Source organism: Muntiacus reevesi, chromosome 15, assembly GCF_963930625.1.
Source record: "Muntiacus reevesi chromosome 15, mMunRee1.1, whole genome shotgun sequence".
Classification (NCBI taxonomy): domain Eukaryota; kingdom Metazoa; phylum Chordata; class Mammalia; order Artiodactyla; family Cervidae; genus Muntiacus; species Muntiacus reevesi.
This window is the reverse complement of record NC_089263.1, coordinates 9,520,770-9,540,424: the sequence shown is the minus strand read 5'-3', so window position 1 is coordinate 9,540,424 and position 19,655 is coordinate 9,520,770. Positions and strand designations below refer to the sequence as shown.

Sequence of the window (19,655 nt, the reverse complement as noted above, 5' to 3'; positions counted from 1 at the left end):
GAACTTCCCCAGCCTAAAATCTGTAATTTCCAATACCGTTCAATTAATAAGCTTCCTAGAAATCCATATGATGAAAATTATGAAAAACCCTGTAGATACCATAAACATAAAGTCAAATTCAAAGATAAATGACATTCCCCAATTTATTCATCCTTCTTTTTTTTTCTGAAAACTGAAAACCTGTGAATAGGTACATCTAAGAAGAGTATCTGCTCAGAAGTCCCTGTGGTTTTGTGATAACCTGTTTAAATCAAGTTCAGCTCCAGGGATGGCACTGGGACATCATCTTAGCAACCCACAGGCTTGCCTGGAAAAGAGGCAGAAGGACCATGTATGATAACCAGGTGCAGAAGAAGAATGCCTCTCTGATGGCTGGAAAAGCTCATTAGACAAGGGCATCCATCTTTACTTCTTCAGGGTAACAGCCACACGCTGTAGAGACAGAATTTCACTTAATAAAAGAAAGAGAGGGGAAAATCCAAGAATGTTTTTTAATATTTGGCTTATTGATTCACGAATCAAAGAAGAAGAAACTATAATTATCTCTGGTTCTATCAGAACTGAGAGATTTCTTCCACACAGTCTTTTGTGTGGCGGGAACAAAGCTTTATTCCAAAGAAAATTCACTTTAAAATATCCCCAAAGAGATAAAATACCCGCAAGATTCTACAGCTCTTTAATGCTTGCCATGGGCCAAATTGTGCAATTAGAATCAGTCACTTTAAGTGCCGAAGTCATATAATGCTAATAGATCACTTTATAATGCGAGCAGTTTTTAAAAGTCGTATTTAATTTTCCATTATCACTGGACTGAATGCTAGCTGTGTCCATACAATCAGTTAGAGAGTCTTAAGTCCAGAGAAGACCGCAGGCCACTTGCAGGGCATTGCTCCACCCTGGCTTTCATTCTCAGGTCTGAACTGGAACTCTAAAATAGACCATATTTCCACTTTCTTCCTAACTGTGTTTATTTTTATTTCCAAACCAAATGACAAGGGCTCCTTTTGGTTTTGTAATTATTTTATTTCAAAAGTACAGATTGAGACACAATCCCCTGTGGGATGTGTGTGTGTGTGTGTGTGTGTGTGTGTGTGTATGTATGTACATGTGTGTGGTTTTCTTTAAGAAAATGAAATGAACCATAAAATAAGCCCTTAACAGTAACCTTAGAAATAAAACAAAATCATTTACAACACATGGGATTGTTGCAGGATATGTCAAGATTAGATGGTTTAAGGGAGCTCTCCTGAATGTGGAAGCAATTATCATGAAATTCATGACTCATTAGCAAACATTCCATATTGTTTCTCATTTCTGGGTCAATGTTATTAGGAAATATAGACTTAAGATTTAGCTGTTTCATTGACTTTAGAGCTAGATTAGAGATAGTTGAACCATATGATAATATTAATATAAAGCAAAGATTCCATGGTTTTGAAGTTCTTCACTTCTCAGACATAGGCACCTTGGTCCTTGAGTTAAGAAGAATGAGATAACCTCGAAAGCATATAGGTAGGAATGAAGTTGGTGATAGAAGGGTTGTCTGTAAATGGAAAGTAAGAGTGCACACTGCACATACGTACTGGCGAATGTCAGTTGGGATTTCGCAGACACGCTGCTTGGTATGCAAAATGGCTGGTGAACTCAAGTACCCAATACTGTATATAATGGGAACCAGATGTCTAACAGAGAGAGAAAAATATTTTATAGCAATAAATGTGACATTGACTCTTAAAGGGTTTGCTGCTTTTAAACAACTTCCCGATCTTTCCTTTTCCTCGTGTATTTTAAAGCAGATCGTGGAAAGAAACTATTTTCAGTTTTAAAGAAAAAGTGTTTAATTCACCATGAACTGCTACACTGCATACGGAAGGGGAAATGATCTGAAAGAGATAATTTTGGAATTTGTGAAAGCCCTGTGCCCTCCAATGCAAAAAAGAAAAAAAATTTATTAAGGCTAATAAGGCATAATTCCTCCTGCCCTTTAAGAACTTAAATACACAAGATGTGATAAGATGCATACAACTGTTATGGGGACACGGCCAAAGCAGGCCCTGGGAAAGGGACGCCCAGTACTCTGAGGACTTAAAGGAGGCCGAGAAAATCCCTAGGGCTGGCAGGTCCCGTGAAGGAGGATTCCTCTGACTCATCCTACTCTAGGCCTCCCATTGCCTCCTCTGCATGCACCAGTGTTGCCCTGGTGAAGGCCTCCAGCTCTCTGGCTTGCCACGGCAGTGGTCTCCCAGCAGTTCTGCCCTCAGCCGCCCCCCACCCACTCCCAATATAACCCTGATTTTACTGCTGGGGTTGTTGCTGTTTAGTCACTCAGTCGTGTCTGACTCTTTGTGACCCCATGGACTGCAGCATGCCAGGCTTCCCTGCCCCTCACTGTCTCCCAGAGCTTGCTCAAACTCATGTCCATTGAGTCAATGATGCCATCCAACCATCTCATCCTCTGTCACCCCCTCTCCTCCTGCCCTTAATCACTTCCCAGCCTCAGGATCTTTTCCAATGAATGGACTCTTCGCATCAGGTGGCCAAAGTCTTGGAGCTTCAGCTTCAGCATCAGTCTTCCTGCGAGGGCAGGGGTTCTGAAGCCTTGGTGCTATCAAGGAAGCTGGTTAAGTTGCAAGCTCTCTAGTCTGGCCTGGGTCCGCATCTTGCCTTGTCACTTACTGGTTGTGACCTTGAGGAATTCATTTATCCAACTTCCTTCAAACCTGTATTTTTTCATCTGTAGGACAAGGATAACCAAAGTGCAGGTCTCATGGGTTTGGTGTCGGGAATTGATGAAGTCTGAGCAGAATGTGCTTGAAAGTCAGGATTCTGTTGGTGGAAACTCTTTTAGCTCTTCTACTATCAGTCATCAGATCCAGTTTTTTAAAAAACAAAATCTAGTGTGCTTATTTTGGAGTGCCAGGCTGCTCAGGAGCTGGTGTTTGCCTGTTTCTCTAATTCTTTCTCTCCATCCCCTCCTTCAAACACACAACTCTCCTCCCATCCTTGTCTGCTTATCATCAACCAAAGAGGCCTTTGGGCTTCAGCCCCTGCACCTTGGCACAGGTTACCGTGCCTGACATGGATGCCTCACCTTCCACCTACCTACACAGCCAATACTTGCAGACCCTGCTCTCTAGCAGATCTCTCTGTTTTCCCTGACATCCTATGAAAAAAAAATAAAGTGTTCCCTTTATGAGGCCAGTGGTTGCAAACTCAGGGTGCACACAGAGAGCATAGCTAAGTGAAGCAGGACAAGGTGATGCAGTAGGGAGTGGTGGGGACTGTGGCAAAAAGGAGAACCCCTGCCCTGGCTAAAGGGTCAGCCACTCCTCACTGTTGCCATGAAAAAATGAGCATTCAGTATTGCCAAAACGTCCACTGCTTCAAGGGAAGAAAGAAACCTACATTTTCACCTGAAATCCCCAGTCATTAATTGTTGATACCTAAAAGGATTTTTGTTTCCCAGGTGGCACTAGTCGTAAAGAACCCACCTGCCAATGCAGGAGACAGAAGAGATGAGGGTTTAATCCCTGGGTCAGGGAGATCCCCTGGAGGAGGGCATGGAAACCCACTCCAGTACTCTTGCCTGGAGAATCCCATGAACAGATGAGCCTGGAGGGCTACAGGCCATAGGGTCACAAAGAGTCAGACAGGATTGAAGCAACTTAGCACACACGCCAAAAGTTTATTAATGCTATAACTTCGGGCCAGAAAAAGCCCTCTGGGGACCAAATGGCTAACTGTATGCAGACCTTGGCTCTTGAGTCACCAGACTTAGGGATTTCCTTACAGGTGCACACCTCCGTTCTTTGCCTATAATTGTTAGCACACCTACTTCTCCAAGAAGGACAAGGAGCATGTTGGGTGTTCTTCATCTTTCCAATGCCTACAGTGAGTGGCTCAAAAAAGCATCTCAGAGAATTTAACATTGATGTTTCCTAAGCCTGAAAGACAGGGTAGGGTCTGCAGATGGTAGGTCGTTCCAGGCAGGTCAAGGAATCAAGGAGTTCCCATTGCCAAAGTCCCTCTTTCTAAAGAGAAGAGATTTTATAGATATCATCAGCCTAGGTCAGTATCTGACTTCCTTAGAACTGTCTGGGACTCTTCCTACGAAGTTTCAAAGTCTACTCCATGATTAGCAACACTGGAATCAGCCCTGAAAATATAAACCTAGTCTATAAACACAGACTACATATAAACTTAATCTGTACCTGGCATGTGAGTGAATAGCTCAATGAATGAGCTAAATCTTCCGGCCAGAACCCCAACTCAAAGGTCAGACATGACACTGTCTTAATTTTGTTGGAAGGTGACCAGAGAGCAAATGCTGGGTCAGAGACATGCTGTCTCTGAAACTGTGAATAAGAAGAAAATGGTAAAGACTGAGATGTGGACAACTCAGAAGATTCAGCAAAAGCAATGCCAGTATGTTTTTTAAACTTTTTGAATACACACAGTCTTTGATCTGATGAGGTCCTTACTTCAAGGAATGAAAAGTGAAAGTGTTAATCACTTAGTCATGTCCAACTCTTTGTGACCCCATGGACTGTAGCCCGCCAGGCTCCTCTGTCCAGGGGATTCTCCAGGCAAGAATACTGGAGTGGGTTGTCATTCCCTTCTTCAGGGGATCTTCCCAACCCAGGGATTGAACCCAGGTCACCTGCAATGCATGCAGATTCATTTACCATCTGAGCCACCAGGGAATAATCATGCATAAATGCTTGGCTATAAGTATATTCACTGCAGCTTTGTTTATAATGTTGAAAAAATATATGAATTCTTACATGAGCAGTAATAGAGGATTTACTATTATTAATATTTATTAACTAATAAACTATTGTTAATAATTTGCTGTTATTAATGACTATTATTAACAATAGGTGAAATCTATTGAACTCTTATTTATGTGGCAGACTACGTACTTGGAATGTTGGGTTCATTTTATCACTTAACCATAATGTTGTATCCATCTTACAGATGAGGACTCTGAGACACAATAGTGTTTAAGTAATTGGTCCAAATCACGTAGCACAGGCATTTGAACTCAGTGCTTATTCAATACCAGAGCTTAAGCAGGATCTTCCCCTTCTCCTATAAATAACTGACATCCATTGTGGTCACTGTGAAGTCACCAAAATTATAATCTAGGAGAATATAGGATGATACAGAAAAATCTTATGTAAAGTGGAAAATGCAGGTAACATAAAAGGTTCATCTTGCTCTGGCATTGTTAGAGGAAAATATCAGAATCCATCAGACACTGCTCTATCACTGAAGAAGGATTTGAAGTGAGAAGAAAGGCTACCTCACAAAAGTCACTGCAGGGTCAGTGTCAGATACAAGGAGTACCTCTCGCATCCTTCCATTTATTCCTCTGCTTCTCACCCTGTGTCTCATTTACTTGTCTCTTGCAAACCACCTTCTTCTGTAATCCCACCTCAGTGTAACCCAGCTGGGGCCTGAGATTCCCCCTTGTCCACTAAGCTGGGGTCCAGGGCTAGAGTTCTCTAATGGCTGACCCACAGAACAGTAAATGGTCTGGAGGAACGCACTGCCCATCTAAGGAATAATTCTAATTTTTGTAACTATAAACCATAAATATGTGGGGGAAAGATGGGAAAGATTCACATCAAGGTATTAACAATGTTTAAATGTACATTTTTCTCCTTATGCTTGTTTCTCTATGCATTCTAAGTTTTCTACAGCAGATACAAATTATAGCTGAACAGCAGACCCCACCTGAAAGTCATTGCATGTAGAGCAAGATCTCACCTTGAAGATGTAAAGTTTTATTGATGGGACTTCTCTGATGGTCCAGTGATTAAGACTTGGTCTTCCAACACATGGGGACCAGGTTCGATCCATGGTTGGGGAGCTAAGATTCCATGTGCCTTGCAGCCAAAAACCAAAACGTGAAACAAGCAATATTATAACAAATTCAATTTTAAAAAGACTTTTACAAATGGTTCAAATTCTAAAAAAAAAATCTCTAGAAGAAACAAAAACTGTTGTATTGATGGAGATGCTAGGCATTGACTGCACCAAGGCCATTGTTCCATAACTACTCACTGAGCTAATGGCTCCTAGGATAGACAAGACAGAGCAGAGAAGAAAGGCCTGAGCTACATGGAATGTAAGACATCACAGGACCACAGAAGGTATAGTAGACAGAAAAGTGAAGTCTTTGAAAGAAAGGACAGTTGTGGAACCACGGTGGAGCAGGAGAAGAAAAGAAAAGTAACCGGAGAATGAAGTACTGAGGACAAACACTTGGGCTGAAATAAAGCTGGCAATAACACCCAGGAATGTTATCCACTGCTGTCTTATTTATCTTTTAATTCTCCCCAAATTGTACGTTGCCACGGGCCTTCCTAATCATGCTGTGCTGGTGGCCTTTCTGTAGGCAAGCGTTCATCTTGTCTATCACCTGGTACCTGTTTCCCTACCACCTTGCTCACCTGGAGAATAAATATTTCATTCCTTTTCACTAGTTACTTCATTGAACCTTTTATAAGTCCAACTAGACAGGAAACTTCTGAAGACTAGAACGCTGTGATGAGAGATCAGCAATTTTAAGAGGTGTCCACAAGCTTTCTAACCCTCTTCAAATCTAGAAACGGGGACTATGTGCTCTCGCCTTGAACCTGAGCTGAGTTGAGTGACTGGTGGACCAGTGATGGACGTTGCAGCCTTTGCCTTGTTCTCTTGGGATGCTGTCTTTGGAACCCTGAGAGGCCAGGAAAAGGGCGTAAGAGCAATGCTGTCACGAAGCTCAGGTCACATGGAATGACCAAACACTCCAGCTGACAGTCCCAGCGGAGGATGCAGCGGAGAAGGGCCAGCATCAACCATCATACCCGTGAGTGGGGCTGTCTCAACAGTCACTCCAGTCTCTGCCATCTCATCCTTCTGGAAGGCTCTTTGAGGCCCACCCCGCTGAACCCAGCAAACGCTCAGAACCATGACAGATAATATAAAGTGTCTGCTGTGGTTTTATGTGTGTCTATGTCAGGGTGAATCTGTCATGTAGAAACAGATAACTGGAGCGGGAACTGTTGGTTCTCAACAAATACATGTTACAGTTCATTCAACAGCAGATAAGGGACAGCAACGTTGTCTTTTGATCTTTTTCTCCCTTTTTGTCTTACTCTCCATTATTTTCTGTTCTACAGTCAGGCTCTCCTTATATCTTCACTCTCTCTCTCTTTCTTTCTCTCTCTCCAAATCCACAATTTTCCCTCTGGAAAAGAGAGCCGCATCCAGAAAGTCAGGTTTCTCTTCATACCTATAAAAGGACTTTCCCCCTCTCTTCTGGAGTGTATGTGCATGTGTGTGTGTGTGTGTGTGTGTGTGTGTGTGTGTGTGTGTTAGCTGTTCAGTCATATTCGACTCTCTACGACCTCATGGATTATAGCCCCCCAGTCTCCCCTATCCGCGGGTTTCTCCAGGCGAGAATATTGGAGTAGTAGCCATTCCCTCCTCCAGGGGATCTCCTGATCCAGGGATCGAAGCCAGGTCTCCTGCATTGCAGATGGCTCCTCTGCCATCTGAGCCACCAGGGAAGCCCTCTTTTGGAGTAAAAGAGCCCAAATTCTTTATTTAAAAAAAAAAAACAAAACAAAGAACTGTTCTCCTTTTCCTGTTCCTTGCTGACTTTATTCCTCCTTCTCCAATGACCTTTGAGTCTTGGGTGTACATTTCAGGTTGTAAAGATTAGGAACAAGCTACTCTAGCCATGATGCTCTTGGTTATAGCCTTACCCACACCTGGAAAGCTCAGCTGTTTTGGCCACCTTGGGATCGTCCTGCGGCTGTCCCACCTGTCGGCTGCAGAAGTCCCAGCTCGCTTCTCCAGGCAGTACAGGGGGTCCGCAGGCAACAGCCCTATCAGGAGCTTGAGGGGGAAGGCAGCAAGCAGGGTGGTCAGAACGGCTGTGATGAGGATGCTGAGTGCCGCTTCCAAAGGGGTCTCATAGGAGAGATGCTCAGAGGTTGTAATCTGGAGATGACTCACCTGACCCGGGGAGGCACTGAATGTGTCACCCGAATGGTCACTGAACAGCTGACAAGGAATGGAAGCTGAGAGACAGGCACAAACCAGACCAGAAGATTCCCCCGCCCCTTGTGCGCAAGGGTGTGCGGTCCATCTGCGCTGCCCGCCAAGGAGCAACCAGCGCCGCGACCTGGAAACACATCCTACGGGAATCCCCCGTGCGCGCACACCGTCCGAGCCGTGCGGCTGCCTGCACGCTCAGGGATTCCGGAGGCGCACGGGGCGGCCCAGCAGAGAAAGGAAAAAGCCACCCCCAGGAGCGGCAAACACGCTGCTGCGAGGACCGCGTGCAGGCTTGGCCCAGCACACCAGCAGCAGGCAGAGTAATATCATCTCAGGTCAAGGAGAAAACCCACAGCCCAAAATAGCCACCCTCCCCAGTTGCCGCTGGGTCTAAAATTATACCATGGAAGATTTATTCCTTTGCACACCTCACTTTCCCTGGGGGCCAGTCTGGGTGGGGGCAGGGACCCGGGCACCCATATGTCTTCACATGAAGGTGTAAAAGGCCTGACAGCTCGGCGGAGTTATGTGGGGGCGGGAAAGGAAGGGAGGTGTTGAAAGGAGTGGAACAAGGCGAAGGAAGTGTTGGTGAGGAATACCAAAAGGAAACTTCTCCTATTTCAGAGTTTTACCCAGAAGGAAGCTAGCTGGCAGAGACATCATAAAACCAAGGCCTGAGCGATTTGCCAGTAAATCTGAACCATGCATGTAAACAATTCAAATCATTCATTCTTTGAAATGCCTTTATAATACATCATTATGCAGAGTTGGACACGCCTCTACTTCAAATTGCCCAAAGGGTGTTGGGGTAAGGGGTGGGGAATGGCAGTCCGAGGGAGGGGGAACAAATGAAGGGACAATTAGAAAGTATAACAAGAGGAAACAGAAAATATCAGACTGGAACACAAAAGGAAGCTACAGGCAGGTAATCAGACCATCCTCAAGCAAAGTCACCATTTCTGGGGCAAGATATCCTCAGAAATTCAGACAAGGCCTGTCTTTACATACAAAAGTTTGATTAACCTGACCCTAGAAGATTAAGCTGTAGACAAAATAAAAACAAATAATCACTGTTGGCAATACACCTCCAGTTTTCTGTCCCAACAACAACCAGCTCCATCCTCTTCTGTCTTTAAAGTCCTTAAAATATAAACAAGAATGTCAGAAAGGTACCCCCCTCCTCCTTTCTTAAGCTACCTCTGGAGCAGAAAGCCAAGTACATGGATGCCATGGATGAGCGTTAGGTAGAGGTAAGACTCCAAATAGGGAACAGTAGAAGGACAAGAACAAGACAAGGAAAGAGAGCTGAGTGCTGCGAAGGATGGGCTCCCGAAAGAATGAGATACATGTTCACACCATTTGGCCATTTATAAAGGGCTGTCCTTTAACCCGACCTCCAGTCCTCCCGACTCGGTGAAGAAAGGAAGGTTTAGTCATCTTTGTATGAATGAGAACACGGTGAATGAGAGAAATTCAGCAACTTGGCCAAAGTCATACAGTTGGCTATTTGGGGACATGGACAGGTCTTAAAAGCTGAGTCTAACTGATTAAATCCCCTGTTCCTTCTACTCTAATAGTCTTTGGAGTTACTGAACCCAGGGATTCAAAAAATGTTCCTCCTGGGTCTGTTAGTAATACACTGATGATTTCTGTAACTAAGATTTCCCTTCTTAGCCTTGATTCATTTTTTCACTCAGCCACAACTGAATCTCAACTAGAGCCAGGCCTTGATCTAGGAGTTGAAATTAACCTACGTGGGGATATCACATAGATGATTCCTTGATGGTCAATCTCAAATATCCCCTCTGTAGGTGGATATTTGGCCAGGCGACCTCAAGTGGCCCCTGGCATCCTTTCCTAGTGACAATTGTCTAATTTTCCCAGAATGTGTAAGACATCGGAAATGATGTAGACCCTATCGTTATCCACTGTTTTACTACTTGTCTTCTCTCTCTCTAGAAAATGAGGTCGTTCAGAGCAAGGACCTTCTCTTATTCAAAGCTGTCTCTCCAACACGCGAAACAGTTCCTGCCCAGAATAGGTGCTTAAAAATATCTGTGCAATAAATGACACTGAAAATGACAGAGCACTTTTTCCAGTGCCTACTATGTGTCCAAAGCAGTATGAGACTGTTTGCCTCAGCCCCAGTCCAAGGGGGTGTAAAACTTAATCAATATTACACATCTAAATAGAGAGTACATGAAGAAGACAGGATTTTAATATTGGTGGAGAAAGGACCTGGAAGAATTAACGCTCAATTTGAAATGCCTGTACACTGTACCACTTAATGCAAGAACAAGGGCCATCTTGTGATATTAAAAGGTAACAAATTTAAAATGAATAAAAGGAAACACTTTTTTAAAACAGCATATAATCTACCTGTGGAATTCACTGCCGCAGGATATTATTGAGGCAAATAGTCTAGCAAGATTCAAGAAAGGATTAGACATTTATATGAATAGGAATAATATTGGCAGTTACACTAACTAGGTTAAAAAGTTACAAGGCATGTCCGTCCTGGGCTCCAGGGCATAACTGCTCACCAGCTGGGGTGAGGAAGGAATTTCCCCTTGTGATAGAGCATTGCATAATTGGCCAGATGCACAATGGCTGGTATTTTTGCAGTCTTCTGTAACAGGGGTAGAGACCACTGCCCAGGGGAAGTTTCTGCAGAAGTCAGACCAATGACCTCTTACTGTGGTTATTTCTGTATTCTTGTTATACAGTCCTGAATAGAAGGTAGAGAAAACACATAAATTTGGAGGGGATTTGTACCTAAAAAATTTTTAACTTCAGAAAACAGAAAAGGTGAAAATAACTTTCTTCTTTTTGATGATGAAACTATCTCAGAAAATGAAATCATACTCTAGCTGTAATCTTATTAGTGGCATAGCCAACAGCTCTAGGAGGTTACCTGTGCAATTCCAAACCTCAGCAGGAGTCCTGGGAAAATCGTGTATAAGGGCATCATCCATCCATCTTTCACAGCCATCTGACATTACGCCTTCTGCGTGTGCACTTAACACATATGTGTTTAATGAAAGTGCATTTTTGCAGACGTGGGAGGAAAGCTGTTCATAACGCAGTCCACTTGTATTGTGAAGCTTTTCTCTTTGTTAGAGAATCAGTTACACTGCCAGGCACTTCCTTTAATTCTTATAATGCATGCATGCAAGTGCTCTAAGTCGCTCCAGTAGTGTCCAACTCTTTGCAGCCCTACAGACTTGCCTGCCATGGGTTTCTCCAGGCAAGAACCTTGGAGTGGGTTGCCATGACCTCCTCCAGGATCTTCCCAACCCAGGGATTGAACTCGAGTCTCTGACATCTTCTGCAATGGCAGGCGGGTTCTTTACCACTAGTGCCATTTGGGAAACCCCTTAAAATGTATATTCTCCATTTTTTCTTCATCCTAAGGTGGAAAACCAAAAAGGCAGTTGTCAGCCATGCATTGGAATACAAGTCTCCTTAATAACATGTGATCACATTAAAGAAAACATCAAACTAAATTATTCATTATACTAACTTACTTTACAAATCTTAGCTACGCAGGTGTAGACAAGACTCTGAAGAAACAGTATCAGTGTTTGAATGATTTAAGAAAGAATAGCGCCCATATTGTGGGACAAAGAACATTCTGCAAGCCAAAACATAAAGGGTAATTTTAATTTAAATCCTCAAACCAGAAATGAACCCAAAAGGTTTCAAAGATCTCTAAATAAGAGTAGATAGATATACAATAAAATGTATATATGGTAATACGATGGGATGTTACTCACGGATTCCTCATCTGTGTGTTCACTCAATCAAAATTTGATCCACAGTTAGATGAATCTGTGGATTTGGTACCCGCTGTGATGGAAGGCTAATTGTACTACATCATCTTACATACAGGGTTTGAGCATCTGCAGATTTTGTTATCCTCAGAAATCCAGGAAACTATCCCAGATGGAGATGGAGAAACAACTATATTAGTGGTTTTTTTCTGGAGAGAGAGAATCAGAGATGGACTGTAGTTATCATTAGTGTTTTCAAATATGTTCTCACACAAGGACCCACCCTACAAGAAAATTCTCAAGTCACTTTGGACACAGTCTTTTCCATCTGTGTACAAAAGTTGCTCTCATAAGATTTGCTTCCTTACATTCAATCATTAATACTTAGATTTTCTTAGTAGAAAATCAGACACATGAGATCTAATTCCCACCCAGAGGAAAACCTTAAACATTTAAGGGTTGTTTTAGACAGCTATCTGTCATTTTATTTAGTGCAGGATGAGCCTTTTCAAGTTTGGCTGTTTTCTCCTGGTTCAGGTTTTCCTACTTATTTTTTCATGTGATTACCATTAAGAATAGGGCTTGTCAGATTTTTGTTTATTGCTGTTGGGTTGTTTTTGATTTGAGGTGTTTTTTCCTCTATTTTTGGTGGCTGATGTTTGTTTTTTACTTGAAATTAATCGCATAGCACAAGGAATTATATGTTGTGGAAGGTCTGTTGTCAACTAGGATGGGGTTCAAATTTCACCCTAGAATGTTACTTCAGATAAACCAATTTCTATGACTCTCTTTCCTCATCTGCAAATTGGAGCTATAAGAAATTTGGCTTAATCTGATGAACAGATAAAGGAGACACGACTATAAAGCATTTCCCACATTGCCTATCATATATTAAACAGACAATAAATTTCACCTACTTTATAACTGTGGATATTTTGCCTACATATTTGTAATCATTAAGAATGCATATCCTATTTCAATATTATTATATCAGCTGCATAACAGTAAATATAAAGAAAATATTTTATACTTCCATTTCCCATATTGGTAGGTTTATATTAGGTTCTAGCTATTGTAAGCAATACTTTGATGAACATCTTCAAGCATTATTTTTTTGGTACTGAGAACAGACTCCCAGAAGTAAAATTATCTAGTCAAGGGCTATTTAAAAAGCCAGTGGCTCTTGACCCATGTGATCAATTGAGTTTCCAAATGGGGTTTTGCAAATATACCCCCATTTCAGCCATATAGAAGTGCCAGTCTCACAACTCTTTGGTGAACAACGGGAATTACTATTTACAAGTAACAAAAATGAAAATAATAATAATAATAATAATGAAGACTCTGTACAAGCAAGCTCTGGTGTTTCCAGATCTCGGAAAATAAATATTCTGTGAATGGTACAAATTTCCATTGCTTCAACAGCAGCGAGTTTGCTTCCAAGTGTTTTCTCAAAGTGTTGCATATAACCTCTCAGAAACTTTTCAGCCCACAGTCACACACCTTGTAGTTTTTAGACTGAGCAAAGTCACATAGGGGAAAGTGCAGTTTCCTGATTTTCCTGCCAGCTGTCCAGTGGTCCCATGAAAACCAGCGATTCAGCTGTCGCCACTAGCATGAAGGCACTGCACGCAGGACCATTCCCAGAGGAAATGAGACCTGGTGAGACTCATATGTAAATATTTTCCTGCAAGGTGGCATACTGGAGAGTGGCACAGCCCCCATCTGACCACAAAACCTGGAAGGTGTAACCCAAGGAGGCATATCACCTGAGCCTTGAAAGGGATAATCTGAGGAGGAACAGTTGGTTTGTGCAGCTTTGCTAGAGACTGAATAATAGCTGGGTTTGTGGGAAGAGAGGAAAGAAAAGAAAGAGACTACTTTGGCCTTTGGTGGCGAGTTAGTGCACGTGAGGGCTGAGGGACTGACAACGTCAAAATGGAAATTTTCTAACTCAAGGGGATCAAATAGAGACTTTTTCTTCCCTTTCCACATCAGTGCTCTGCTGACACCCTCTTTCTCTTTAAACAAATCTTGAGGAGCCCCGAGTTTCATATGAAATCTGTGTGGGCATTGTTCTAACAAGAAAACATCTGACCTCCCTGCTCATCCACACCAAACTCTTCAACAAGAAATCTCTTTTAAGACGCTATCACTTAGGAGGTTAGTTCAGCAGCATCTGCTGGCTCACTCACAATGCAACATTCACAGAAAAACTACAAATCAGAGTTGGGCTCTTTTGACATTTATAGATGGTGTAACATTATTTGTTAAATTCCAGAATCTGGTGTGGGTAAACAGCTAAAAGGATTAGTGACTCCAAAGGTGGGGATCATTAGCACTGACGCCTGCCCATCTGAGTATGAAGTGCACCCAAACGCAAGCAACATGGTAGAAGGGATGAAGACTCAGCCTCCCATCAACACTACCTGTGTGACCCTCCTCAAGCAATTAACCTCTCTGGGCCTTTGTTTCTACTCTCTTAAATGGAGACAGCAACACCGGCCTTGCAGAGTTATATTAGGAAAGTGTCAGCTCCCAGTAGAGGGGAGATCTTTATGTCCACGGGCTTCCCTGGTGGGTAGAGTGTCTGCCTGCAGTGCTGGAGACCTGGCTTTGATCCCTGGGTTGGGAAGATCCCCTGGAGAAGGAAATGACAACTTACCCCAATACCCCAATACTCTTGACCGGAAAATTCCACGGACAGTGGAGCCTGGTAGGCTACAGTCCATGGGATCACAAAGAGTCACACATGACTGAGCAACTTCACTTATGTCCATACACATGTGTCCACATGCGTATGTGAGTACATGTGTACGTGCGCTTGAGTTTTTGAAAATCAATTACTCCTCTCCCTCTTTACAGTTCACAAGGTGAGTTTTGAAAAGTCAATCAAGAAAGGAAGGAGAGAAACATATTTTCCTCTCCAAGAAAAATCAATTACATGTCAAATATGAACTGTTCCTGGGAGTAAATTTTTTTAATGGGTTAAAGGCTTGGCCATTACAGACCTCCAATATGTAATTTCTAAGAAAGGACTAGGTAATATTTTTTTTAATTAAGTGGAAGATAAAATGCTCAAACCAGTGGATCCATTCAGAAACCACTTTTTTAGCCATTTTCTGGAGCTTCCCAATTGCATCATGCCTTTTAAGAGGCCTGACTTAATAGCACTTTACTTTAAACCTTCATTTGTGAAAAGCATTGATTTATGATAGGGCTGATTAAAGCAATGGTATCTTAAGCAATAATGATTTCAATTATTGGACTTTCACCAATGGGCATTATTCTGACTTACTCTCCATTCTTTCCCATTTTGATTCACTATAACAGAACAGATGTAATTTTGAAAAGTTCCCACACAAATGTAACATCAGAAGGAAAGGCATAGACAGATGAACTGCTGTTCCCTTTTTGATGATGTGAAGATATTGCATTTTAATATGCTTTGACAAACTAGAGCCCCAGCAGACTCCTATCCGATGCCATGAGGATTATCCAGAACTCCAAGACCACTCGAATGCCCCTGGAGCACAGAGAAGTCATAGCAATGAACATAGTGAAGACCAACCCTCCAAGCCTAGTACTGCGAAGCACGCCTTCTCTTTTCATGGACCTGGAGAAAACAGTTAAGCCCACACTCAGATCTTTAACTCCATTTGAAACTAGCATTGATGCAAAGCAGACCAAAGATTCCCTCCTGATCTGAGAGCCTGTCCCGTGGACCAGGATGGTAAATTGAAAAGTGAAATTGGCCTGGAGTCATATGCTAGGGAATGGTGGCAACTTGGAAGGAACCCTGAGTAATGAGGGCAGCTGCTCCTGCGCCTCAGCTAAGTGTCACCACGTGCAGCTGTGGCCCAAAGCCTGCCACATCTCAGGTGTCACAAGAATCCAGAAACCCACACTGCTATGTGAAGCTGAAGTTTCTCCCTTGCTGAAGGTTAGGCAAGCACTAGCCAAACAACCTAGAAGCCAACTCTGCTCGGACTCCTAGTGGGTCACAAGTGGTCAATACATCTAGTTACTGGGGGAAATATGCCACACCTTTTTTAATTTTAACACAGTGTTTTTTTCCCACTATTTCACAAACATTTAACAGGAATATATTACGTGCGAAGAACTACATGCTGGGTGAAAGTGAAAGTCGCTCAGTCGTGTCCGACTCTTTGCCACCCCATGCACTGTACAGTTGATGGAATTCTCCAGGCCAGAATCTTGGAGGGGGTAGCCTATCCCTTCTCCAGGGGATCTTCCCAACCCAGGGATCGAGCGCAGGTCTCCCACATTGCAGGTGGATTCTTTACCAGCTGAGATACAAGGAAAGTCTGGGTAGGAACCAAAAAGAGAACAGGACCTTTTATCTGCCATCAAGGAACTGATAGTCTGGCATTTATAAACGGGAACTATGGAGGGCTTTCCTGGTGGCTCAGCTGGTGAAGAATCTACCTGCAATACAGGAGACCCTGGTTAGATTCCTGGGTCAGGAAGAGCCATTGGAGAAGGGATAAGCTACCCACTCCAGTATTGTTGGGCTTCCCTGGTGCTCAGCTGGTAAAGAATCTGCCCGCAATGCAGGAAACCTGAGCTCAATCCCTGGGTTGGGAAGATCCCCCGGAGAAGGGAAAGGCTACCCCTCCAGTCTTCTGACCTGGAGAATTCCACTGAGTATACAGTCGCAAAGAGTCAGAAACCACTGAGCAACTTTCACTTTCACTTTTCATGGAGGATTTAGGGTTTAAAGTTTTGAAAAGAAATAATCTAACATTGGGGCTCAATCTATCACATTCCTTTTTTGTATTTAGCTCCCTTGTTATCTTTTAATTAAGTTAGTTTGTCCCTACGTTCTGCTTTGAAACTCTCTTTGAATTTGAGGACTACTGCCAGGATTTCTAAAGTCCATGTTGGATGTCTTCCCATTAAAACCCTAACAATGATTGGAAGGGAATATTCCAATTGTACCTTGACAGTTCATCTCCATCAAATTAACTTTACAAATTTCTTAGTTTGGTGCTGTTAACTGGACGCTTGCTTGATTTGAATCTAGCTAGTCAATGCTGCTATAGTTTTTTATGAGAGCTGACCAGCAAATGCTTTATGTATTAATCCCTCTAGAAAATCATCTCAATAACTTTTTTAACGTTTGGTGGGGAGAGGGGGGAATTATAGAAATCCCAAGACACAAATGAAAGCATTTAGGTCCAACCACTAGAATTTTTTCAGTTTCACATTTGAAAAATGATGTGCTTAATTGCTTTACAGAAGAAAATCAGATCAAAGTTAAGATTCTTCTTTTTAAACTTTGTAATAATTTTTCAGACTCCTACTTGAAATGCCTTAAAGTACTTCCATTGAAATGTATGTGGATTTTCCGCTCTTTCTTTTGAATTTGCTTTTACTTTGCTGGGTTGCCTAAAGTCCTCAAACATCACCATCACCTGCATGATACAGAAACAGACAAAACCGGTGGGGCCTGGTGCTAAGAGCCAGCACTGCACCGATTTAAAAACAGTATTTGATACATTCTGCAGCTCAACAGCAGGCAATTATGGGAGGTGTCATTTCCTTGTTTGTTTAGAATTCCCAGTCAACCCTTTGCCTACAGATCCCCTTTCCATCTTCTCTTCCTCAGCCTATCCTCTAGCGATGTACAGCTTCTCAGGGAGCACTGAATCGGGTAGCATGCTCTGCCGGCTGTGGGTACCAGATGTTGGGGCACATCTAACCCTTTGCACTTGTTTAACACAACAGGCAATTCTTACAAGGTCACTGACTCTCTTAGTTGAAGCTTCTTTGCTGACCCATCTCCAAACACGTTATGTGACAGATGAAGGAGAAGAGACAGAGAGAGGAGCTGACTTCCCCGGGTCACACGGTTAGCACTTAGACTTCCTTAGAGTGTTCCCTTCTGCAACTCACAGTCAAAGTACTGTAGGAACCACGTCTCAAACAGAAATTTACTTTGGCCTCACAATAAAAACTAACGTACTATAAAAGTGTGGATGGGCTTCGTTTTGTGCCAAGAGCTTGCCCATCAAAGACAGAGACTTAGCAATGAATGGGAAGCAGTCTAATCCTGATCCAATTGCCTGTTGATACTCCATCCTCCCTGAGTTGATGCCCAGAGATCACTGACTGGACGTTGCCTAGAGTGTAAGTGGAGGAACCTTAGAACTTTCTTCCCAACTTTTGTTTTACAGAAGAGGAAATCGAGGCCCCTAAAAACCATAAAAGCTAATTCACCCCAGAGGCAGATCCAGAACCAACGATGCTGATCACTGACCTGTGTTCACTTCCATGCTTCCACCTAATTCCAATTGCAGCCTAACACGGGAGCCCAACCTGTCACGTGGATTACCCATATCTCCTCTGTCATCCTTCAGGTAAGTTAGTTTGTCCCTGCACTCCACTTTGAAGCTTGTGTTTTAATTTGAGAACTAGTCCCATGAATACTAAAGTTCATGTAAGGTACACTCCATTAAAATCCCCAACAATCAGACAGTAGTCCTGGGACCCAGAGTTTAGCATGCAGTGACCGGCACAATATACACATGGGCCCCAAGGGACAGAGATTGGAGAAGTCTCAGGAAAGAGGAGCAGAGGATGAATAGAATCTCCATTCCCAGCTCTTGGGTCCCGCCAAGCACTGGGCTAAAACATGGAAACTGACAAGTACACAGAACACCATATACCCAGAGCTCTGACTTTTTCAAGACAAAGGTAGAGAAGTGGAATCATAGAGATGGAGACACTGAGGTTAGTGTCTGTACCTTTACCAGACTAGTGGGTTTTTAAGGCCTCCTATAGACATATTTAAAATAGTAGCTGCAGTTTATATATCTTTTCAACGACCTTGTAAATCAACAGTATTCAGTAACCTTAGCTGAAACTATAAATGGCTGCTGGACCCATTAAAGAAGAAGTAAGTTAGATCTTCTATTTTTTTAAATGTGGTCTTCCAGGAAGCTGCCTCTGGACATAAGTACAGAAAATTAACACAATAAGTAAAGCATTATAGAACAGCTATTAACTGATTACACTAATAAAAACCAAATGGGGGCCTTAATGCTGCTCCTCTGGGAGAGAGGGACAGATAAAATAAACAACAGGAAAAGAATATGGAGTAAAGGAAATTGATTTTAAACAAAAATAATACAGAAACCTCCCACCACGTTAAAAAAAAAAAAAAATCAGATCTCTAGCTTCACTTTGGGAAAGATAGAAGAAAGTTTTCACTCTGCCTTGGCAAGGCTTAAGTTTGATACTAATAAGCATGTTCTCTAGGCTAACAAATTGGAAAAGCGAAGGTGTGCTGACAAGGAAGTCCTTAAATGCCAGGCACATGGCCACAAAGACTATCTACTGTGCTATCAAAACGAGGAGCCCTTCTGGTCCCCCTTAGTGGAAGAGGAAATCTAAACATTTGGAGCTCCAGGTTCATCGAGGTGGGATGAAAGGGTGATTCCGGTGATATTTGGCATTCACAGCAAAGACCACGCCAGACAGCAGAGAAGAAACGCATAACAGTGTCTGTCTCCTTGGGAGGTGGTGGTGGGCAGGCACGGTTTAAGGATGGCACTCCCAGGTAAGCACTGACTGTTAGCTAAATCCTAAAGTCCTTGAGTGGACTTGGGGTTAACTATGTAGAAATTTATAGCAAAGAAGGGTATCTTCTTCCCATTTTGTTACCTATAATGTGGCCCAAATCCTTCCCTTCAAACCTAGCCAGAAGCCAACAGTTTGTCTCAGTAACTGCCCACGAGTTGCCAAGTGTCCTCCAAAATGCCTTATACATGTTGTCTCTCATTCCCGTATTCGCTTGCAAGG

General features: G+C 42.7%; 1 long non-coding RNA gene across 2 annotated transcripts in view; it reads right to left on the bottom strand.

Moving 5' to 3' along the window:
* Positions 1-246: 246 nt before the first annotated feature.
* The window catches only part of LOC136146874 (uncharacterized), a 50,005-nt gene continuing 30,596 nt past the window's right edge, over positions 247-19,655 (bottom strand). The window contains exons 2-5 of one of the 2 annotated variants that reach the window (XR_010659090.1): positions 11,832-12,037; positions 10,970-11,464; positions 5,773-10,783; positions 247-451 (exon numbers count right to left, since the gene is read on the bottom strand). This is a non-coding gene — a long non-coding RNA (uncharacterized lncRNA). Of the gene's footprint in view, positions 452-5,772; positions 11,465-11,831; positions 12,038-19,655 lie in introns of both variants that reach the window. The other variant, XR_010659089.1, reaches the window with a different exon arrangement.